This window comes from Clupea harengus, chromosome 6 (assembly GCF_900700415.2).
Source record: "Clupea harengus chromosome 6, Ch_v2.0.2, whole genome shotgun sequence".
Lineage (NCBI taxonomy): Eukaryota > Metazoa > Chordata > Actinopteri > Clupeiformes > Clupeidae > Clupea > Clupea harengus.
Window position 1 is genome coordinate 6,143,391 of NC_045157.1, and position 5,836 is coordinate 6,149,226.

A 5,836-nucleotide genomic window follows, 5' to 3' on the forward strand; every position below is an offset into this window, starting at 1 on the left:
CTAGCTAATGCCAAATTATCTTTATACAAAGCAACTTCAGCAACTTCATCCACCAAGTGAGCACAAAGGCTGTTATTATTATTATTATTATTATTATTATTATTCTCTGTGTGCTCTCCTTCTTCCTTCCACGGTTATTAAGTAATAATAATAATACCTGTAATATTTAAATAATAACAGTTGATGATGAGTTTTTACAGAACATGATTTTATTTTGTGTACCTTCAAAATGCAAATACTGCAAATAAGGAAATACTTCAAAGCAGTTTATTAAAAAAACTTTTGTGCAAAACAGATAGATGGCCAGAAGACAAGGAATAAAGAAAATGAAGACAACAGGAGGCCGTGCTAAAAAATAAAATGTAATAAACATTAATTCATGAAATAGACTGAGTAGTGATGCAGTTTCACAGGAAATGTGTGCGTAATTCAGTTCCCTCCCCCCTCTCTCCTTCTCTGTTTCTTATTGGCTAATGCGCCTTCAGGCATCATGTGGTGGGGGAATCTGATCAACCCTCCACCGCTTCAGCTGTCAGTCAAATGAAGTTCAAATTAACTCATAAAGCACTGTCTGTTGTTCACTGTATGGTAAACTTCCTTTTAGATTCTGATTTTTTTAAAGTCGACTGAGATTCAGATCTTAATTTTCACATTGGGAACACAGATCTTGTTTCATTACTGATCTATACTGTATATGTTATGTAAGCTATACGTCACTGCAAAACTGAACTGCAACAAATGTCTCTTCAGACGTAATTAAAGTATCTATCTATCTATCTATCTATCTATCTATCTATCTATCTATCTATCTATCTATCTATCTATCTATCTATCTATCCGTGCTCTTTTAGTCTATTGCTGTGCATGCAGGTCTGAGGACAGTGGGCTGATGCATCATGTTAAAAGAACAAAGAGCAGTGATGGGGGGGAGTGAGGTGAGGCTGATTCTGGGAAATAACAGCCCTGTAAAGTGCTGGGGCTGAGAATCCTCTGTGGTCAAGCCGTAGCGCTGAAGGCGTGTGAGTGAAACCAGCGCTCTGAGAAACAAACATGAGAACAGGACCCAGGGCAGGGGGAGAGGGGCTGGCCTCAAAGAGAGAGCGAGAGAGAGAGAGAGAGAGAGAGAGAGAGAGAGAGAGAGAGAGAGAGAGAGAGCATCACACTTTCTATCAAAATTGACCAACCCTCTCACTCTTTCTCTTTCTCTCTTTCACTCTCATATTCTCTTTAGGCGTCTGCATTCACCCCCCCCCCCCCCCTTTTTCCACAGACGCAACAGTAGTAACACAATGCCCCTTCAGTCACAGTTCATTCTATCAAAAATGATCAACCCTATCTCTCTTTCTCTCTCTTTCTCTTCCAGCAGTTTGAGAGACTTGCGTAACACTTTGGCCTAAAATGTTTCCACTAAGAGAGTCTCACACCAGAGTAGATAACATCCTCTGGAGGAGGGGTCTTCTTCCTCCCTCTCTTGTTTGTTGTTTTGGAGAGAGGCAGCGTCGTGTAAGTCATCTCCTCAGAATCACCAGCCTGTGTGGTAAACAGGAAATATGAAATCGGGGGCTGATCACATCAATTTCTAAAACCACAGCTCTACAGGCAAAAGATATTACACTCGGGTCCAGTTTTCAGTTTTAGACCAGACTTTCAGAACAGCTGCTAAGAGTGTGCTACCCAGAAAAAAACGAACACATCTGACACAGCACATTTATAGTGTTCCATTTGTCCACTAGTTTAAGAGCTTTCACAGTAGGGAAGCATATGCATGCCACCGACAAACAAAAATCCTATAACCAACTTCCTGGTCTAGATTAAGTCAGTTTTAACCAGAGGCTAAGTCTTTTGCATTTCATACTGCTGAACTGAAAATGCATATAAATATTTGCTTTAAAGATGCCATAGAATGCAAACACGGGACTGACATACTGCAAATCTCAAACATTGTCCTTCACAATTTATCCTGCCAATTTATCTGTAATGTGTGTGGTTACGGTGCCAAGTTAAGAGAGGGAAATGGCTAGTAATGCATGCAAGAGAACACCTTTAAATACTGAATAAATGCATTTTATGACACACTTTCATAGTCATCTTGTGTGATTGAATGTGGTGATTTATGCTCTGTGTTCTAACTATGGGCCGTTACCTGAACACCAGAGGCCACTGGTGCAGAGTTGTTTTGCTTGACGCAATGGGCACCTTTAGAGAGGCAGAAGAAGACAAGACAAGAGAAGACAACACATGAATAAAATGGGGCAAACTTAACATGGAGGACAATATTCAAGCCTTTCAAGGAAAAATGGTCTTATAGAAGGCTCACCGCTGTGGGATCCTACTCTTCGGCAAATCACACAGACCAGACCAAATATAACCACCAGGCAGATCCCAAGCGCCAGTCCCAACACCAGAACCAGGTGATCCAATTTGCCTTCTGTGGGAAGAAAAAACAGTTGATAATCACAATATAATATATATATATAAAGTAGCTGATATATAGTAAATTCCACAGCTACTCTACAGTACGTTTAGCTCTTACTGTGACCACTAACCGATCCTCAGCATGGTACCGTTTCCCAGTACTATCCGTCCACAGGTTGATACTGCACAGTAATGCATCCCTGCATCACTGAGGCCCACGCTGCTTTTCAGGTGCTCGTAGGTACAGCTCTTTTCTGAGGTGATTTCACACTGATTACTGCTGTTCTTGTGTGCATAAATGCTTCCTGGATGGAGATCTCCTCCTGAGCCTGTGCTGATCCAGAAGACCCTGAGGTCCTTGGTTCTGGTCTCAGTCAGGACTGTACACAGCAGTGTCACGGAGTCTCCTGGGTGAACTGGGTCCGATACCGGGGCTTGAACCACTGTTACAGTGCTGGAACTCTGAATCGAATTCTCTGATATCAACACCAAAATCACATACATTTTTTGTTTAGTTTTCACTTCATTGTGGGGTTGTTTGAATAAAAAATAGTTTATCTGAATCTCTTCCAGTTGCACAGGCCCTAGTCCCTATGGAGCTAAAACAGACTTTAAGTTTGGTTTTGAAAAAAACTAAATCGACATTGTTAAAAAAACGTATGTTGAATGTTTGTATGAATGAGTTCTTAGAATCAACTCAGATCACTCTACTCGGCTGAATTTATTACTAACTGCTCTCAATTGCTTTCTAATGTTGGCTAACTTTTAATTGTGTCTTACTCTGGCTATGTCTTTATAAGATTAAGAGAAATAAATACCTTGAAATTTCAAAAATGTGCCATTTAGAAGTTCAATTTCGTGTGTCCTTGCAAACCCACAGAAGTATGTTGCCTCATCAGACAAGGTTGTCTGAATAATAGTCAGATTGAGGCTGTGGCCAGTCTTTATGATCCTGAAACGTGCATTGTTAAACTCATTCAAAAGAATGGCACTAGTACCCAAGGAACTGAATTCCTTCATAAATCCAATTGCTCGAGGGATTTGCCCAAACTCTTGCTTGTACCAAAAGAACTTTTTTATTTTATCTTCTGGGAAAGAGCAGTTCAAAGTTATGTTGTCACCAATCTTTGCGTTGGTCACGGCAAATGAGGATTGCACGGCCTCCGCTCCCAAGGTGCCTGCAAATTTAGACAAATACAGTTTACAGTATTACAAATCTGATTTAAATAGTATTTAAAATATTATTTAAAACATAATCCATATAATAAATAACGAAATGAAGAGGGTTCCTAGACAAAACACAACAGTATTCATGAGACAGAGTATTACTTACAATTTTTACAGAAGAAAGTAACAAGCAGCAGCACAATCATCTTCGTGAGACGCATCGGTGCTCCACTGTGTTCTGCAGAGAGGCGCTAAATAAACTGCCCATCTGTGTTCAACTTGCCCCCCTTCTACACACCACACACATCACTGCAGGAAGTTCAGATATATTTAATTAATAGTCACTGAATGTGGGCGGACACTTGTGCAGATCAGCATCGAAGCACTTCTCTTCATGGTTGGTGCATGTTTAGACTCATTGTCCTGCTAGAAAATGAAACCACTTTTGTTTCAGTAATGCTGGAGACTTCTAAATAGCCCAGCTAATAAGCAGCAAGCGATCATCTAGACGAAATCTAATACCTGTTACGGAGCATTAGCTTGTAGCCTACCATAACCCTACCCGTTAATCCTCGCAAAGTATCATCATGTCTACCTAATCAGATGCCTATGATCAGCTAATTTGCTTAAAGACATGGCGCGAAGCAGACATCATGTTCCTGGTAAGAGGGCAATCACAGACCTAGTCATTGGACCATGAAGAGGTTGGTTTAAATCTTGGAAATCGCAAAAAGGAACTAGGGACAGGCCCAGAGACAAGCACCATCAGTAGCATACATGCTATAGACAGGCCTAGAGACTAGCACCATCAGTAGCATACATGCTATAGACAGGCCTAGAGACTAGCACCATCAGTAGCATACATGCTATAGACAGGCCCAGAGACTAGCACCATCAGTAGCAGTATAGCAGTATCATACATGCTATACATGCCAGAAGCAGGAGCAGGGGAAGTGGCTTCAGCTCTGTTGCTACCAGTGGCGGTGCGTCAAAAACATTATATACCAAACAATTAAAATAGGAACTGTACTGTGTTAACGCGTTACATGTGTGTGGGAGACCGTAAGCCCCTGCCAACAACCACTTAAATGTGACCAAATATAATATATTGCCATTCATTATCACTGAGATAAGCCCCTCCTCCCTGGAGGGGCGCCGGCCAAATGGAAGTCAATGGGAGCTCTCATACTTTTCTGCAACATTTGAGCAAGGACAGCTTCTCATTGGCGGATGAAAGTTCGATCCTGGGGCGCAAAATTTTGCGCCCTGACCAATGACCAGGGCCGGCGATTGCTATAGGCGAACTAGGCGACTGCCTAGGGCGACAAATGGGTTGGGGGCGCCCTCTAGTGTCGCCCTTGGACCTACTTCCCATTAATCATAGTTAGAATAACAAGCAAACAAAAACATGTTTATTAATCATGATCATCCGAGGGCGCCCCTTCAGCCATACGTTTACTTCAACCTGATTTTTAGATTTAATTGATGGTTATTGTCGATAGAGGGGGGGGGGGGGGGGGGGGGGGTTGCGTTAAGTTACGTTACGTTAGTTATGTGAGAGCTCCTGGACACTACCAGGGTGGGGTGAGCCGTGAGCGTGTCAGCTACGTGACATTTGCAAAAATGAAGCGGTCAAAACCATCTGGAGCACAGGGACGAAAACAAAGAAAGGAAGAAGAGAAAAAGAAAGCCAAGTATAGAGGTAAGTCTTCTCATCTCAGCCATTAAGGTGTCAAACGAAATACATGTAGTATTGTGCATCACCTAATATTGGACGTTTCATTGCTGTCACTTAGGCTAGCTATAGCTAGCTAGCGACTGTTACTTTGCTAATTTGCTACGTAGGCTATTACTAGCAAACGTAACTTCACTGATAACCTACATGGATGTAAATGTCAAAAGACCAGTATCTGGATAACGTATGCTAGTTATGAAAAGTACAGTTGCTGTCTACATTCATTATAAATGGCATAAGTTCTGTTTAGTGAATTCACAACTAGCAGGTGCATACACACACAGTAACCATTGTGGGGATAGTGGTGGTGTTCACCCTTCTGTACAGTTCCTCCCCAGGAATATACTAAAATTTTTGTTTATTTTTGTTTTTAATTGGCCAGATGCACTCAGGCAATTTTTGCAGAGGCCGCTGTAGAAAGGACGCCTGATTCGCCACCCTCCGAACTTTGTAAGTAGCCTACACAATTAGTACTACTGTTGCTGTTTTTGTTATTGTTATTATCATTAGCAATTATTA